Raw genomic sequence first — 19,554 nt, 5'->3', positions numbered from 1 at the left:
AAAAGGATGGAAAATTGGCACAAAACACTCTGTGCATAGTTGTTTTTCACAAAGGAAAATCACAAACGAAACAGGCATTTCACCGGGTGTAGAGCACTAACGCCCCCTAGTGCCTCTAAATGCCAAGTGAACAGAGGCGCTTAATTAAATATCCAATCCCAGCTCTCTCCGCTTGAGAGGGAGAGCAAGCCATTCTCAAGTGGAGGAGGGATGTTTTCAGCAGCTATCTGCAACATTCTCTGGACCTGGCCACTGTGTAGCTACAAAGAAACCTTTTGTCTGAGGAAACTAACTAAAGAAACTTGGAAGTGGAAAAAGCGAGAAAGAATGAGACAATACCCTTATCTTGGTGACTCATTCACTTATTCGGTCACTTACCAAATCAAACATCCACTACGTGTAGAGAGTACTGTGCTGAAAACCGCACAGGACACGGAGACGTACCCCCATTCGCAGGGAGGTTAGATACCAGAGAGGGAGACAAGATGTAGATTACCTTACGGCAGTTCCGCACCTGTCTTGTTAAACTGTTTACAGCTTCAGGGGAGAGAAGGGATCCAGAAATCGCTTGGATTCTCAGTGAAGTCTTCGCAGAGACGGAGGTGCAAAATAGGTGGACTGGAAGAAACAAAAAAATTAACCTCGTGGGTAGATATGAAACGGAGCAGAGGTGCACAGATATTTAGACCCCGTTCTTTCTTGAAACGTCTAGAAAGTGAAACTGAAGCCAAATTACGGAGGGCCTGGAGTGTCAGTCTTAGGAGCTTGGCCGTACGGGGTTGACAGCGGGTGCCACGGACGGCTCGGAAGAGGGCAAGGGCATAACCCAAGAGCCCTGGGAGGTGTAGGAGAGGTCGCAGCGAGGGAGGTAGAAAGGCATGCGATTCTCCGAAGCAGTCACCGTAACCCAGGTGTAAACTCATAAACGGTAGACGCGGAGTAAGGGCGACACAGACGGCAGGGAGGAGTACGAGGGACACTAGAAAGGAAAACGGTCGGGGCTTCACCAGGGATTGGGTGCATTCCTTTCTCCCTCTAACAGAGGTTATCAGTAACCGGGCTAGTCGCTGGGAATCAAGAGTAAGCAAAACAGGCGTGATCTCTTCTTCCTCACGGGCCACGGGGTAAACTTACCTACCTGAAACTGGATGCGAAAGGCGATGACGGCCATAAGCGAGAGGTGCGTGGTGTCACGTGAGCTACGGTAGGGAGACGAGATGAGTTGAGTAGGTAAGGGGACGCTTTCTTGACCAAGTGACACCTGAGAAGAGATGAGAAGGGTGAGGCGGCATCAGTCAGCTGCAAACTAAACAGAGGGACACTTCCTGCAGAGGGGCAGCACGGGCAATGCGCCGTTGTAAGTATGCAGGCCTGAGAGGAGGCCACTGTGGGCAGGATGATTGAGAATGAAAGGAAGGAGCTGCAAGACGAGGCCGCAGAGATCACGCTCCACCCTGCCCAGGGGATGCCCTGCCCTGCGGACTAGCACACCCAGAGAAAGAGTACCAGTGCACAGCCAGATGACAAGCCTGCTCGACGATGCAAGCCAACGCTGCTTCTTTCACCAAGAAAGTCTTGCCTGGTAAACTAAACAGCGTATCCATAGAGCGGACACGTGATTTACATTCTGAATCAGGCGCCCCGCCTTACAGAACGGCGACGGTTCTCAGGGGGGCCGGGCAGGAGCCGCTCCGCACGTCTGTCCCAGGGACCCACCCGCCTGCGGGACCTCCGGCCGCCTCGCAGGAAGCTACGACGCCCAGTCCCACGGCTACCTGTGCAGCGAGGTGTACTCCGCGGACGCGTGCCACACACACTTCAAGTGGGAGGGCGGCCTGAGTGGCAAGGCGAGAGGCCGGCCTGCCGCGCAGACCAAGAAGGCGCTCTTCGGCCTGGGCCTAGGTGCTTGAGCCCCCCCCTGGGCCTACCGGGCTCTGAGGGCCCTGCCCTGGACCCCCAGCCCCCCACCCACGCCCTTGGTTCAGTCACAGCAGAGGTGGCCACACCCACACCCTCTGTGACCTCCGCGTTCCACCCTCCTGCAGCCCCGCCCGCCACCCTCCGCCGGTTGCCCTGGGCTACCGAAGCTGCATCCTGGGGCCAGGGGGTTCCCAGGAGGCCAAGGGAAGACACGATGGCCTTCAATGAGTCGCAGAGGCCTTACGTGGCCTTGTGTGGTTGGGCTCACCTCTTACGTTTCAGTGAACTCTGCGAGAGGACAGGGACCTGCAGCCTCACAGTTGGGCTCCACGGTAAGGTGTGCGGGACAGACCTCAAACTGACCCACGGCATGGAGCAACACCCGCCATCGAGAGGTCTACAAGAGAGCCGCTGCAGCTAGCCCACAGGTCCGAGAAAACTAGATTCTTCTTTATGTAAGTGAGTTTTGGGGAGATTTGTTGCAAAGCATTATCACAGCGAGAGCCGACTAGTACAACATTCTCCAAATCACTGCCATGTCCACGGCTGCCACCGTGCCTACGTGTAAGGCAACTGTGTCCTCGAACTTTGAGAACTCCTGAATGAATTCTCGGTGCCTCTCCAACACAATGTACGTGGCTAAGGTGTCCCCAGATAACTTCACTAACGTACCACCGAGACCGCCCTAAGCTTTCAGTAAACGCAATGCGACGCTCTTTCTATTCGTTTTCTGTTTCTACGTAGGTAAAATGCTTTCCGTCAATCTAAAAGGATGGAAAATTGGCACAAAACACTCTGTGCATAGTTGTTTTTCACAAAGGAAAATCACAAACGAAACAGGCATTTCACCGGGTGTAGAGCACTAACGCCCCCTAGTGCCTCTAAATGCCAAGTGAACAGAGGCGCTTAATTAAATATCGAATCCCAGCTCTCTCCGCTTGAGAGGGAGAGCAAGCCATTCTCAAGTGGAGGAGGGATGTTTTCAGCAGCTATCTGCAACATTCTCTGGACCTGGCCACTGTGTAGCTACAAAGAAACCTTTTGTCTGAGGAAACTAACTAAAGAAACTTGGAAGTGGAAAAAGCGAGAAAGAATGAGACAATACCCTTATCTTGGTGACTCATTCACTTATTCGGTCACTTACCAAATCAAATATCCACTACGTGTAGAGAGTACTGTGCTGAAAACCGCACAGGACACGGAGACGTACCCACATTCGCAGGGAGGTTAGATACCAGAGAGGGAGACAAGATGTAGATTACCTTACGGCAGTTCCGCACCTGTCTTGTTAAACTGTTTACAGCTTCAGGGGAGAGAAGGGATCCAGAAATCGCTTGGATTCTCAGTGAAGTCTTCGCAGAGACGGAGGTGCAAAATAGGTGGACTGGAAGAAACAAAAAAATTAACCTCGTGGGTAGATATGAAACGGAGCAGAGGTGCACAGATATTTAGACCCTGTTTTTTCTTGAAACGTCTAGAAAGTGAAACTGAAGCCAAATTACGGAGGGCCTGGAGTGTCAGTCTTAGGAGCCTGGCCGTACGGGGTTGACAGCGGGTGCCACGGACGGCTCGGAAGAGGGCAAGGGCATAACCCAAGAGCCCTGGGAGGTGTAGGAGAGGTCGCAGCGAGGGAGGTAGAAAGGCATGCGATTCTCCGAAGCAGTCACCGTAACCCAGGTGTAAACTCATAAACGGTAGACGCGGAGTAAGGGCGACACAGACGGCAGGGAGGAGTACGAGGGACACTAGAAAGGAAAACGGTCGGGGCTTCACCAGGGATTGGGTGCATTCCTTTCTCCCTCTAACAGAGGTTATCAGTAACCGGGCTAGTCGCTGGGAATCAATAGTAAGCAAAAGAGGCGTGATCTCTTCTTCCTCACGGACCACGGGGTAAACTTACCTACCTGAAAGTGGATGCGAAAGGCGATGACGGCCATAAGCGAGAGGTGCGTGGTGTCACGTGAGCTACGGTAGGGAGACGAGATGAGTTGAGTAGGTAAGGGGACGCTTTCTTGAGCAAGTGACACCTGAGAAGACATGAGAAGGGTGAGGCGGCATCAGTCAGCTGCAAACTAAACAGAGGGACACTTCCTGCAGAGGGGCAGCACGGGCAATGCGCCGTTGTAAGTATGCAGGCCTGAGAGGAGGCCACTGTGGGCAGGATGATTGAGAATGAAAGGAAGGAGCTGCAAGACGAGGCCGCAGAGATCACGCTCCACCCTGCCCAGGGGATGCCCTGCCCTGCGGACTAGCACACCCAGAGAGAGAGTACCAGTGCACAGCCAGATGACAAGCCTGCTCGAGGATGCAAGCCAACGCTGCTTCTTTCACCAAGAAAGTCTTGCCTGGTAAACTAAACAGCGTATCCATAGAGCGGACACGTGATTTACATTCTGAAGCAGGCGCCCCGCCTTACGGAACGGCGACGGTTCTCAGGGGGGCCGGGCAGGAGACGCTCCGCGCGTCTGTCACAGGGACCCACCCGCCTGCGGGACCTCCGGCCGCCTCGCAGGAAGCTACGACGCCCAGTCCCACGGCTACCTGTGCAGCGAGGTGTACTCCACGGACGCGTGCCACACACACTTCAAGTGGGAGGGCGGCCTGAGTGGCAAGGCGAGAGGCCGGCCTGCTGCGCAGACCAAGAAGGTGCTCTTCGGCCTGGGCCTAGGTGCTTGCGCCGCCCCCCTGGGCCTACCGGGCTCTGAGGGCCCTTCCCTGGACCCCCTGCCCCCCACCCCCCTTGGTTCAGTCACAGCAGAGGTGGCCACACCCACACCCTCTGTGACCTCCGCGTTCCACCCTCCTGCAGCCCCGCCCGCCCCCCTCCGCCGGTTGCCCTGGGCTACCGAAGCTGCATCCTGGGGCCAGGGGATTCCCAGGAGGCCAAGGGAAGACACGATGGCCTTCAATGAGTCGCAGAGGCCTTACGTGGCCTTGTGTGGTTGGGCTCACCTCTTACGTTTCAGTGAACTCTGCGAGAGGACAGGGACCTGCAGCCTCACAGTTGGGCTCCACGGTAAGGTGTGCGGGACAGACCTCAAACTGACCCACGGCATGGAACAACACCCGCCATCGAGAGGTCTACAAGAGAGCCGCTGCAGCTAGCCCACAGGTCCGAGAAAACTAGATTCTTCTTTATGTAAGTGAGTTTTGGGGAGATTTGTTGCAAAGCATTATCACAGCAAGAGCCGACGAGTACAACATTCTCCAAATCACTGCCATGTCCACGGCTGCCACCGTGCCTACGTGTAAGGCAACTGTGTCCTCGAACTTTGAGAACTCCTGAATGAATTCTCGGTGCCTCTCCAACACAATGTACGTGGCTAAGGTGTCCCCAGATAACTTCACTAACGTACCACCGAGACCGCCCTAAGCTTTCATTAAACGCAATGCAACGCTCTTTCTATTTGTTTTCTGTTTCTACGTAGGTAAAATGCTTTCCGTCAATCTAAAAGGATGGAAAATTGGCACAAAACACTCTGTGCATAGTTGTTTTTCACAAAGGAAAATCACAAACGAAACAGGCATTTCACCGGGTGTAGAGCACTAACGCCCCCTAGTGCCTCTAAATGCCAAGTGAACAGAGGCGCTTAATTAAATATCGAATCCCAGCTCTCTCCGCTTGAGAGGGAGAGCAAGCCATTCTCAAGTGGAGGAGGGATGTTTTCAGCAGCTATCTGCAACATTCTCTGGACCTGGCCACTGTGTAGCTACAAAGAAACCTTTTGTCTGAGGAAACTAACTAAAGAAACTTGGAAGTGGAAAAAGCGAGAAAGAATGAGACAATACCCTTATCTTGGTGACTCATTCACTTATTCGGTCACTTACCAAATCAAATATCCACTACGTGTAGAGAGTACTGTGCTGAAAACCGCACAGAACACGGAGACGTACCCCCATTCGCAGGGAGGTTAGATACCAGAGAGGGAGACAAGATGTAGATTACCTTACGGCAGTTCCGCACCTGTCTTGTTAAACTGTTTACAGCTTCAGGGGAGAGAAGGGATCCAGAAATCGCTTGGATTCTCAGTGAAGTCTTCGCAGAGACGGAGGTGCAAAATAGGTGGACTGGAAGAAACAAAAAAATTAACCTCGTGGGTAGATATGAAACGGAGCAGAGGTGCACAGATATTTAGACCCCGTTCTTTCTTGAAACGTCTAGAAAGTGAAACTGAAGCCAAATTACGGAGGGCCTGGAGTGTCAGTCTTAGGAGCTTGGCCGTACGGGGTTGACAGCGGGTGCCACGGACGGCTCGGAAGAGGGCAAGGGCATAACCCAAGAGCCCTGGGAGGTGTAGGAGAGGTCGCAGCGAGGGAGGTAGAAAGGCATGCGATTCTCCGAAGCAGTCACCGTAACCCAGGTGTAAACTCATAAACGGTAGACGCGGAGTAAGGGCGACACAGACGGCAGGGAGGAGTACGAGGGACACTAGAAAGGAAAACGGTCGGGGCTTCACCAGGGATTGGGTGCATTCCTTTCTCCCTCTAACAGAGGTTATCAGTAACCGGGCTAGTCGCTGGGAATCAATAGTAAGCAAAAGAGGCGTGATCTCTTCTTCCTCACGGACCACGGGGTAAACTTACCTACCTGAAAGTGGATGCGAAAGGCGATGACGGCCATAAGCGAGAGGTGCGTGGTGTCACGTGAGCTACGGTAGGGAGACGAGATGAGTTGAGTAGGTAAGGGGACGCTTTCTTGACCAAGTGACACCTGAGAAGACATGAGAAGGGTGAGGCGGCATCAGTCAGCTGCAAACTAAACAGAGGGACACTTCCTGCAGAGGGGCAGCACGGGCAATGCGCCGTTGTAAGTATGCAGGCCTGAGAGGAGGCCACTGTGGGCAGGATGATTGAGAATGAAAGGAAGGAGCTGCAAGACGAGGCCGCAGAGATCACGCTCCACCCTGCCCAGGGGATGCCCTGCCCTGCGGACTAGCACACCCAGAGAGAGAGTACCAGTGCACAGCCAGATGACAAGCCTGCTCGAGGATGCAAGCCAACGCTGCTTCTTTCACCAAGAAAGTCTTGCCTGGTAAACTAAACAGCGTATCCATAGAGCGGACACGTGATTTACATTCTGAAGCAGGCGCCCCGCCTTACGGAACGGCGACGGTTCTCAGGGGGGCCGGGCAGGAGCCGCTCCGCGCGTCTGTCACAGGGACCCACCCGCCTGCGGGACCTCCGGCCGCCTCGCAGGAAGCTACGACGCCCAGTCCCACGGCTACCTGTGCAGCGAGGTGTACTCCGCGGACGCGTGCCACACACACTTCAAGTGGGAGGGCGGCCTGAGTGGCAAGGCGAGAGGCCGGCCTGCTGCGCAGACCAAGAAGGTGCTCTTCGGCCTGGGCCTAGGTGCTTGCGCCGCCCCCCTGGGCCTACCGGGCTCTGAGGGCCCTTCCCTGGACCCCCTGCCCCCCACCCCCCTTGGTTCAGTCACAGCAGAGGTGGCCACACCCACACCCTCTGTGACCTCCGCGTTCCACCCTCCTGCAGCCCCGCCCGCCCCCCTCCGCCGGTTGCCCTGGGCTACCGAAGCTGCATCCTGGGGCCAGGGGGTTCCCAGGAGGCCAAGGGAAGACACGATGGCCTTCAATGAGTCGCAGAGGCCTTACGTGGCCTTGTGTGGTTGGGCTCACCTCTTACGTTTCAGTGAACTCTGCGAGAGGACAGGGACCTGCAGCCTCACAGTTGGGCTCCACGGTAAGGTGTGCGGGACAGACCTCAAACTGACCCACGGCATGGAACAACACCCGCCATCGAGAGGTCTACAAGAGAGCCGCTGCAGCTAGCCCACAGGTCCGAGAAAACTAGATTCTTCTTTATGTAAGTGAGTTTTGGGGAGATTTGTTGCAAAGCATTATCACAGCAAGAGCCGACGAGTACAACATTCTCCAAATCACTGCCATGTCCACGGCTGCCACCGTGCCTACGTGTAAGGCAACTGTGTCCTCGAACTTTGAGAACTCCTGAATGAATTCTCGGTGCCTCTCCAACACAATGTACGTGGCTAAGGTGTCCCCAGATAACTTCACTAACGTACCACCGAGACCGCCCTAAGCTTTCATTAAACGCAATGCAACGCTCTTTCTATTCGTTTTCTGTTTCTACGTAGGTAAAATGCTTTCCGTCAATCTAAAAGGATGGAAAATTGGCACAAAACACTCTGTGCATAGTTGTTTTTCACAAAGGAAAATCACAAACGAAACAGGCATTTCACCGGGTGTAGAGCACTAACGCCCCCTAGTGCCTCTAAATGCCAAGTGAACAGAGGCGCTTAATTAAATATCGAATCCCAGCTCTCTCCGCTTGAGAGGGAGAGCAAGCCATTCTCAAGTGGAGGAGGGATGTTTTCAGCAGCTATCTGCAACATTCTCTGGACCTGGCCACTGTGTAGCTACAAAGAAACCTTTTGTCTGAGGAAACTAACTAAAGAAACTTGGAAGTGGAAAAAGCGAGAAAGAATGAGACAATACCCTTATCTTGGTGACTCATTCACTTATTCGGTCACTTACCAAATCAAATATCCACTACGTGTAGAGAGTACTGTGCTGAAAACCGCACAGAACACGGAGACGTACCCCCATTCGCAGGGAGGTTAGATACCAGAGAGGGAGACAAGATGTAGATTACCTTACGGCAGTTCCGCACCTGTCTTGTTAAACTGTTTACAGCTTCAGGGGAGAGAAGGGATCCAGAAATCGCTTGGATTCTCAGTGAAGTCTTCGCAGAGACGGAGGTGCAAAATAGGTGGACTGGAAGAAACAAAAAAATTAACCTCGTGGGTAGATATGAAACGGAGCAGAGGTGCACAGATATTTAGACCCTGTTTTTTCTTGAAACGTCTAGAAAGTGAAACTGAAGCCAAATTACGGAGGGCCTGGAGTGTCAGTCTTAGGAGCCTGGCCGTACGGGGTTGACAGCGGGTGCCACGGACGGCTCGGAAGAGGGCAAGGGCATAACCCAAGAGCCCTGGGAGGTGTAGGAGAGGTCGCAGCGAGGGAGGTAGAAAGGCATGCGATTCTCCGAAGCAGTCACCGTAACCCAGGTGTAAACTCATAAACGGTAGACGCGGAGTAAGGGCGACACAGACGGCAGGGAGGAGTACGAGGGACACTAGAAAGGAAAACGGTCGGGGCTTCACCAGGGATTGGGTGCATTCCTTTCTCCCTCTAACAGAGGTTATCAGTAACCGGGCTAGTCGCTGGGAATCAATAGTAAGCAAAAGAGGCGTGATCTCTTCTTCCTCACGGACCACGGGGTAAACTTACCTACCTGAAAGTGGATGCGAAAGGCGATGACGGCCATAAGCGAGAGGTGCGTGGTGTCACGTGAGCTACGGTAGGGAGACGAGATGAGTTGAGTAGGTAAGGGGACGCTTTCTTGAGCAAGTGACACCTGAGAAGACATGAGAAGGGTGAGGCGGCATCAGTCAGCTGCAAACTAAACAGAGGGACACTTCCTGCAGAGGGGCAGCACGGGCAATGCGCCGTTGTAAGTATGCAGGCCTGAGAGGAGGCCACTGTGGGCAGGATGATTGAGAATGAAAGGAAGGAGCTGCAAGACGAGGCCGCAGAGATCACGCTCCACCCTGCCCAGGGGATGCCCTGCCCTGCGGACTAGCACACCCAGAGAGAGAGTACCAGTGCACAGCCAGATGACAAGCCTGCTCGAGGATGCAAGCCAACGCTGCTTCTTTCACCAAGAAAGTCTTGCCTGGTAAACTAAACAGCGTATCCATAGAGCGGACACGTGATTTACATTCTGAAGCAGGCGCCCCGCCTTACGGAACGGCGACGGTTCTCAGGGGGGCCGGGCAGGAGACGCTCCGCGCGTCTGTCACAGGGACCCACCCGCCTGCGGGACCTCCGGCCGCCTCGCAGGAAGCTACGACGCCCAGTCCCACGGCTACCTGTGCAGCGAGGTGTACTCCACGGACGCGTGCCACACACACTTCAAGTGGGAGGGCGGCCTGAGTGGCAAGGCGAGAGGCCGGCCTGCTGCGCAGACCAAGAAGGTGCTCTTCGGCCTGGGCCTAGGTGCTTGCGCCGCCCCCCTGGGCCTACCGGGCTCTGAGGGCCCTTCCCTGGACCCCCTGCCCCCCACCCCCCTTGGTTCAGTCACAGCAGAGGTGGCCACACCCACACCCTCTGTGACCTCCGCGTTCCACCCTCCTGCAGCCCCGCCCGCCCCCCTCCGCCGGTTGCCCTGGGCTACCGAAGCTGCATCCTGGGGCCAGGGGATTCCCAGGAGGCCAAGGGAAGACACGATGGCCTTCAATGAGTCGCAGAGGCCTTACGTGGCCTTGTGTGGTTGGGCTCACCTCTTACGTTTCAGTGAACTCTGCGAGAGGACAGGGACCTGCAGCCTCACAGTTGGGCTCCACGGTAAGGTGTGCGGGACAGACCTCAAACTGACCCACGGCATGGAACAACACCCGCCATCGAGAGGTCTACAAGAGAGCCGCTGCAGCTAGCCCACAGGTCCGAGAAAACTAGATTCTTCTTTATGTAAGTGAGTTTTGGGGAGATTTGTTGCAAAGCATTATCACAGCAAGAGCCGACGAGTACAACATTCTCCAAATCACTGCCATGTCCACGGCTGCCACCGTGCCTACGTGTAAGGCAACTGTGTCCTCGAACTTTGAGAACTCCTGAATGAATTCTCGGTGCCTCTCCAACACAATGTACGTGGCTAAGGTGTCCCCAGATAACTTCACTAACGTACCACCGAGACCGCCCTAAGCTTTCATTAAACGCAATGCAACGCTCTTTCTATTTGTTTTCTGTTTCTACGTAGGTAAAATGCTTTCCGTCAATCTAAAAGGATGGAAAATTGGCACAAAACACTCTGTGCATAGTTGTTTTTCACAAAGGAAAATCACAAACGAAACAGGCATTTCACCGGGTGTAGAGCACTAACGCCCCCTAGTGCCTCTAAATGCCAAGTGAACAGAGGCGCTTAATTAAATATCGAATCCCAGCTCTCTCCGCTTGAGAGGGAGAGCAAGCCATTCTCAAGTGGAGGAGGGATGTTTTCAGCAGCTATCTGCAACATTCTCTGGACCTGGCCACTGTGTAGCTACAAAGAAACCTTTTGTCTGAGGAAACTAACTAAAGAAACTTGGAAGTGGAAAAAGCGAGAAAGAATGAGACAATACCCTTATCTTGGTGACTCATTCACTTATTCGGTCACTTACCAAATCAAATATCCACTACGTGTAGAGAGTACTGTGCTGAAAACCGCACAGAACACGGAGACGTACCCCCATTCGCAGGGAGGTTAGATACCAGAGAGGGAGACAAGATGTAGATTACCTTACGGCAGTTCCGCACCTGTCTTGTTAAACTGTTTACAGCTTCAGGGGAGAGAAGGGATCCAGAAATCGCTTGGATTCTCAGTGAAGTCTTCGCAGAGACGGAGGTGCAAAATAGGTGGACTGGAAGAAACAAAAAAATTAACCTCGTGGGTAGATATGAAACGGAGCAGAGGTGCACAGATATTTAGACCCCGTTCTTTCTTGAAACGTCTAGAAAGTGAAACTGAAGCCAAATTACGGAGGGCCTGGAGTGTCAGTCTTAGGAGCTTGGCCGTACGGGGTTGACAGCGGGTGCCACGGACGGCTCGGAAGAGGGCAAGGGCATAACCCAAGAGCCCTGGGAGGTGTAGGAGAGGTCGCAGCGAGGGAGGTAGAAAGGCATGCGATTCTCCGAAGCAGTCACCGTAACCCAGGTGTAAACTCATAAACGGTAGACGCGGAGTAAGGGCGACACAGACGGCAGGGAGGAGTACGAGGGACACTAGAAAGGAAAACGGTCGGGGCTTCACCAGGGATTGGGTGCATTCCTTTCTCCCTCTAACAGAGGTTATCAGTAACCGGGCTAGTCGCTGGGAATCAATAGTAAGCAAAAGAGGCGTGATCTCTTCTTCCTCACGGACCACGGGGTAAACTTACCTACCTGAAAGTGGATGCGAAAGGCGATGACGGCCATAAGCGAGAGGTGCGTGGTGTCACGTGAGCTACGGTAGGGAGACGAGATGAGTTGAGTAGGTAAGGGGACGCTTTCTTGACCAAGTGACACCTGAGAAGACATGAGAAGGGTGAGGCGGCATCAGTCAGCTGCAAACTAAACAGAGGGACACTTCCTGCAGAGGGGCAGCACGGGCAATGCGCCGTTGTAAGTATGCAGGCCTGAGAGGAGGCCACTGTGGGCAGGATGATTGAGAATGAAAGGAAGGAGCTGCAAGACGAGGCCGCAGAGATCACGCTCCACCCTGCCCAGGGGATGCCCTGCCCTGCGGACTAGCACACCCAGAGAGAGAGTACCAGTGCACAGCCAGATGACAAGCCTGCTCGAGGATGCAAGCCAACGCTGCTTCTTTCACCAAGAAAGTCTTGCCTGGTAAACTAAACAGCGTATCCATAGAGCGGACACGTGATTTACATTCTGAAGCAGGCGCCCCGCCTTACGGAACGGCGACGGTTCTCAGGGGGGCCGGGCAGGAGCCGCTCCGCGCGTCTGTCACAGGGACCCACCCGCCTGCGGGACCTCCGGCCGCCTCGCAGGAAGCTACGACGCCCAGTCCCACGGCTACCTGTGCAGCGAGGTGTACTCCGCGGACGCGTGCCACACACACTTCAAGTGGGAGGGCGGCCTGAGTGGCAAGGCGAGAGGCCGGCCTGCTGCGCAGACCAAGAAGGTGCTCTTCGGCCTGGGCCTAGGTGCTTGCGCCGCCCCCCTGGGCCTACCGGGCTCTGAGGGCCCTTCCCTGGACCCCCTGCCCCCCACCCCCCTTGGTTCAGTCACAGCAGAGGTGGCCACACCCACACCCTCTGTGACCTCCGCGTTCCACCCTCCTGCAGCCCCGCCCGCCCCCCTCCGCCGGTTGCCCTGGGCTACCGAAGCTGCATCCTGGGGCCAGGGGGTTCCCAGGAGGCCAAGGGAAGACACGATGGCCTTCAATGAGTCGCAGAGGCCTTACGTGGCCTTGTGTGGTTGGGCTCACCTCTTACGTTTCAGTGAACTCTGCGAGAGGACAGGGACCTGCAGCCTCACAGTTGGGCTCCACGGTAAGGTGTGCGGGACAGACCTCAAACTGACCCACGGCATGGAACAACACCCGCCATCGAGAGGTCTACAAGAGAGCCGCTGCAGCTAGCCCACAGGTCCGAGAAAACTAGATTCTTCTTTATGTAAGTGAGTTTTGGGGAGATTTGTTGCAAAGCATTATCACAGCAAGAGCCGACGAGTACAACATTCTCCAAATCACTGCCATGTCCACGGCTGCCACCGTGCCTACGTGTAAGGCAACTGTGTCCTCGAACTTTGAGAACTCCTGAATGAATTCTCGGTGCCTCTCCAACACAATGTACGTGGCTAAGGTGTCCCCAGATAACTTCACTAACGTACCACCGAGACCGCCCTAAGCTTTCATTAAACGCAATGCAACGCTCTTTCTATTCGTTTTCTGTTTCTACGTAGGTAAAATGCTTTCCGTCAATCTAAAAGGATGGAAAATTGGCACAAAACACTCTGTGCATAGTTGTTTTTCACAAAGGAAAATCACAAACGAAACAGGCATTTCACCGGGTGTAGAGCACTAACGCCCCCTAGTGCCTCTAAATGCCAAGTGAACAGAGGCGCTTAATTAAATATCGAATCCCAGCTCTCTCCGCTTGAGAGGGAGAGCAAGCCATTCTCAAGTGGAGGAGGGATGTTTTCAGCAGCTATCTGCAACATTCTCTGGACCTGGCCACTGTGTAGCTACAAAGAAACCTTTTGTCTGAGGAAACTAACTAAAGAAACTTGGAAGTGGAAAAAGCGAGAAAGAATGAGACAATACCCTTATCTTGGTGACTCATTCACTTATTCGGTCACTTACCAAATCAAATATCCACTACGTGTAGAGAGTACTGTGCTGAAAACCGCACAGAACACGGAGACGTACCCCCATTCGCAGGGAGGTTAGATACCAGAGAGGGAGACAAGATGTAGATTACCTTACGGCAGTTCCGCACCTGTCTTGTTAAACTGTTTACAGCTTCAGGGGAGAGAAGGGATCCAGAAATCGCTTGGATTCTCAGTGAAGTCTTCGCAGAGACGGAGGTGCAAAATAGGTGGACTGGAAGAAACAAAAAAATTAACCTCGTGGGTAGATATGAAACGGAGCAGAGGTGCACAGATATTTAGACCCTGTTTTTTCTTGAAACGTCTAGAAAGTGAAACTGAAGCCAAATTACGGAGGGCCTGGAGTGTCAGTCTTAGGAGCCTGGCCGTACGGGGTTGACAGCGGGTGCCACGGACGGCTCGGAAGAGGGCAAGGGCATAACCCAAGAGCCCTGGGAGGTGTAGGAGAGGTCGCAGCGAGGGAGGTAGAAAGGCATGCGATTCTCCGAAGCAGTCACCGTAACCCAGGTGTAAACTCATAAACGGTAGACGTGGAGTAAGGGCGACACAGACGGCAGGGAGGAGTACGAGGGACACTAGAAAGGAAAACGGTCGGGGCTTCACCAGGGATTGGGTGCATTCCTTTCTCCCTCTAACAGAGGTTATCAGTAACCGGGCTAGTCGCTGGGAATCAAGAGTAAGCAAAACAGGCGTGATCTCTTCTTCCTCACGGACCACGGGGTAAACTTACCTACCTGAAACTGGATGCGAAAGGCGATGACGGCCATAAGCGAGAGGTGCGTGGTGTCACGTGAGCTACGGTAGGGAGACGAGATGAGTTGAGTAGGTAAGGGGACGCTTTCTTGAGCAAGTGACACCTGAGAAGACATGAGAAGGGTGAGGCGGCATCAGTCAGCTGCAAACTAAACAGAGGGACACTTCCTGCAGAGGGGCAGCACGGGCAATGCGCCGTTGTAAGTATGCAGGCCTGAGAGGAGGCCACTGTGGGCAGGATGATTGAGAATGAAAGGAAGGAGCTGCAAGACGAGGCCGCAGAGATCACGCTCCACCCTGCCCAGGGGATGCCCTGCCCTGCGGACTAGCACACCCAGAGAGAGAGTACCAGTGCACAGCCAGATGACAAGACTGCTCGAGGATGCAAGCCAACGCTGCTTCTTTCACCAAGAAAGTCTTGCCTGGTAAACTAAACAGCGTATCCATAGAGCGGACACGTGATTTACATTCTGAAGCAGGCGCCCCGCCTTACGGAACGGCGACGGTTCTCAGGGGGGCCGGGCAGGAGACGCTCCGCGCTTCTGTCACAGGGACCCACCCGCCTGCGGGACCTCCGGCCGCCTCGCAGGAAGCTACGACGCCCAGTCCCACGGCTACCTGTGCAGCGAGGTGTACTCCGCGGACGCGTGCCACACACACTTCAAGTGGGAGGGCGGCCTGAGTGGCAAGGCGAGAGGCCGGCCTGCTGCGCAGACCAAGAAGGTGCTCTTCGGCCTGGGCCTAGGTGCTTGCGCCGCCCCCCTGGGCCTACCGGGCTCTGAGGGCCCTTCCCTGGAACCCCTGCCCCCCACCCCCCTTGGTTCAGTCACATCAGAGGTGGCCACACCCACACCCTCTGTGACCTCCGCGTTCCACCCTCCTGCAGCCCCGCCCGCCCCCCTCCGCCGGTTGCCCTGGGCTACCGAAGCTGCATCCTGGGGCCAGGGGGTTCCCAGGAGGCCAAGGGAAGACACGATGGCCTTCAATGAGTCGCAGAGGCCTTACGTGGCCTTGTGTGGTTGGGCTCACCTCTTACGTTCCAGTGAACTCGGCGAGAGGACAGGGACCTGCAGCCTCACAGTTGGGCTCCACGGTAAGGTGTGCGGGACAGACCTCAAACTGACCCACGGCATGGAGCAACACCCGCCATCGAGAGGTCTACAAGAGAGCCGCTGCAGCTAGCCCACAGGTCCGAGAAAACTAGATTCTTCTTTATGTAAGTGAGTTTTGGGGAGATTTGTTGCAAAGCATTATCACAGCGAGAGCCGACTAGTACAACATTCTCCAAATCACTGCCATGTCCACGGCTGCCACCGTGCCTACGTGTAAGGCAACTGTGTCCTCGAACTTTGAGAACTCCTGAATGAATTCTCGGTGCCTCTCCAACACAATGTACGTGGCTAAGGTGTCCCCAGATAACTTCACTAACGTACCACCGAGACCGCCCTAAGCTTTCATTAAACGCAATGCAACGCTCTTTCTATTCGTTTTCTGTTTCTACGTAGGTAAAATGCTTTCCGTCAATCTAAAAGGATGGAAAATTGGCACAAAACACTCTGTGCATAGTTTTTTTTCACAAAGGAAAATCACAAACGAAACAGACATTTCACCGGGTGTAGAGCACTAACGCCCCCTAGTGCCTCTAAATGCCAAGTGAACAGAGGCGCTTAATTAAATATCGAATCCCAGCTCTCTCCGCTTGAGAGGGAGAGCAAGCCATTCTCAAGTGGAGGAGGGATGTTTCCAGCAGCTATCTGCAACATTCTCTGGACCTGGCCACTGTGTAGCTACAAAGAAACCTTTTGTCTGAGGAAACTAACTAAAGAAACTTGGAAGTGGAAAAAGCGAGAAAGAATGAGACAATACCCTTATCTTGGTGACTCATTCACTTATTCGGTCACTTACCAAATCAAATATCCACTACGTGTAGAGAGTACTGTGCTGAAAACCGCCAGGACACGGAGACGTACCCCCATTCGCAGGGAGGTTAGATACCAGAGAGGGAGACAAGATGTAGATTACCTTACGGCAGTTCCGCACCTGTCTTGTTAAACTGTTTACAGCTTCAGGGGAGAGAAGGGATCCAGAAATCGCTTGGATTCTCAGTGAAGTCTTCGCAGAGACGGAGGTGCAAAATAGGTGGACTGGAAGAAACAAAAAAATTAACCTCGTGGGTAGATATGAAACGGAGCAGAGGTGCACAGATATTTAGACCCCGTTTTTTCTTGAAACGTCTAGAAAGTGAAACTGAAGCCAAATTACGGAGGGCCTGGAGTGTCAGTCTTAGGAGCCTGGCCGTACGGGGTTGACAGCGGGTGCCACGGACGGCTCGGAAGAGGGCAAGGGCATAACCCAAGAGCCCTGGGAGGTGTAGGAGAGGTCGCAGCGAGGGAGGTAGAAAGGCATGCGATTCTCCGAAGCAGTCACCGTAACCCAGGTGTAAACTCATAAACGGTAGACGCGGAGTAAGGGCGACACAGATGGCAGGGAGGAGTACGAGGGACACTAGAAAGGAAAACGGTCGGGGCTTCACCAGGGATTGGGTGCATTCCTTTCTCCCTCTAACAGAGGTTATCAGTAACCGGGCTAGTCGCTGGGAATCAAGAGTAAGCAAAACAGGCGTGATCTCTTCTTCCTCACGGACCACGGGGTAAACTTACCTACCTGAAACTGGATGCGAAAGGCGATGACGGCCATAAGCGAGAGGTGCGTGGTGTCACGTGAGCTACGGTAGGGAGACGAGATGAGTTGAGTAGGTAAGGGGACGCTTTCTTGACCAAGTGACACCTGAGAAGACATGAGAAGGGTGAGGCGGCATCAGTCAGCTGCAAACTAAACAGAGGGACACTTCCTGCAGAGGGGCAGCACGGGCAATGCGCCGTTGTAAGTATGCAGACCTGAGAGGAGGCCACTGTGGGCAGGATGATTGAGAATGAAAGGAAGGAGCTGCAAGACGAGGCCGCAGAGATCACGCTCCACCCTGCCCAGGGGATGCCCTGCCCTGCGGACTAGCACACCCAGAGAGAGAGTACCAGTGCACAGCCAGATGACAAGCCTGCTCGAGGATGCAAGCCAACGCTGCTTCTTTCACCAAGAAAGTCTTGCCTGGTAAACTAAACAGCGTATCCATAGAGCGGACACGTGATTTACATTCTGAAGCAGGCGCCCCGCCTTACGGAACGGCGACGGTTCTCAGGGGGGCCGGGCAGGAGCCGCTCCGCGCGTCTGTCACAGGGACCCACCCACCTGCGGGACCTCCGGCCGCCTCGCAGGAAGCTACGACGCCCAGTCCCACGGCTACCTGTGCAGCGAGGTGTACTCCGCGGACGCGTGCCACACACACTTCAAGTGGGAGGGCGGCCTGAGTGGCAAGGCGAGAGGCCGGCCTGCTGCGCAGACCAAGAAGGTGCTCTTCGGCCTGGGCCTAGGTGCTTGCGCCGCACCCCTGGGCCTACCGGGCTCTGAGGGCCCTTCCCTGGACCCCCTGCCCCCCACCCCCCTTGGTTCAGTCACATCAGAGGTGGCCACACCCACACCCTCTGTGACCTCCGCGTTCCACCCTCCTGCAGCCCCGCCCGCCCCCCTCCGCCGGTTGCCCTGGGCTACCGAAGCTGCATCCTGGGGCCAGGGGGTTCCCAGGAGGCCAAGGGAAGACACGATGGCCTTCAATGAGTCGCAGAGGCCTTACGTGGCCTTGTGTGGTTGGGCTCACCTCTTACGTTTCAGTGAACTCTGCGAGAGGACAGGGACCTGCAGCCTCACAGTTGGGCTCCACGGTAAGGTGTGCGGGACAGACCTCAAACTGACCCACGGCATGGAACAACACCCGCCATCGAGAGGTCTACAAGAGAGCCGCTGCAGCTAGCCCACAGGTCCGAGAAAACTAGATTCTTCTTTATGTAAGTGAGTTTTGGGGAGATTTGTTGCAAAGCATGATCACAGCAAGAGCCGACGAGTACAACATTCTCCAAATCACTGCCATGTCCACGGCTGCCACCGTGCCTACGTGTAAGGCAACTGTGTCCTCGAACTTTGAGAACTCCTGAATGAATTCTCGGTGCCTCTCCAACACAATGTACGTGGCTAAGGTGTCCCCAGATAACTTCACTAACGTACCACCGAGACCGCCCTAAGCTTTCATTAAACGCAATGCAACGCTCTTTCTATTCGTTTTCTGTTTCTACGTAGGTAAAATGCTTTCCGTCAATCTAAAAGGATGGAAAATTGGCACAAAACACTCTGTGCATAGTTGTTTTTCACAAAGGAAAATCACAAACGAAACAGGCATTTCACCGGGTGTAGAGCACTAACGCCCCCTAGTGCCTCTAAATGCCAAGTGAACAGAGGCGCTTAATTAAATATCGAATCCCAGCTCTCTCCGCTTGAGAGGGAGAGCAAGCCATTCTCAAGTGGAGGAGGGATGTTTTCAGCAGCTATCTGCAACATTCTCTGGACCTGGCCACTGTGTAGCTACAAAGAAACCTTTTGTCTGAGGAAACTAACTAAAGAAACTTGGAAGTGGAAAAGCGAGAAAGAATGAGACAATACCCTTATCTTGGTGACTCATTCACTTATTCGGTCACTTACCAAATCAAATATCCACTACGTGTAGAGAGTACTGTGCTGAAAACCGCACAGAACACGGAGACGTACCCCCATTCGCAGGGAGGTTAGATACCAGAGAGGGAGACAAGATGTAGATTACCTTACGGCAGTTCCGCACCTGTCTTGTTAAACTGTTTACAGCTTCAGGGGAGAGAAGGGATCCAGAAATCGCTTGGATTCTCAGTGAAGTCTTCGCAGAGACGGAGGTGCAAAATAGGTGGACTGGAAGAAACAAAAAAATTAACCTCGTGGGTAGATATGAAACGGAGCAGAGGTGCACAGATATTTAGACCCCGTTCTTTCTTGAAACGTCTAGAAAGTGAAACTGAAGCCAAATTACGGAGGGCCTGGAGTGTCAGTCTTAGGAGCT

Source organism: Leucopleurus acutus (assembly GCF_964270905.1).
Source record: "Leucopleurus acutus genome assembly, chromosome: 2".
NCBI classification, from domain to species: Eukaryota; Metazoa; Chordata; class Mammalia; order Artiodactyla; family Delphinidae; genus Leucopleurus; species Leucopleurus acutus.
The sequence above is the reverse complement of the archived record's forward strand: the minus strand, read 5'-3'. Positions refer to the sequence as shown.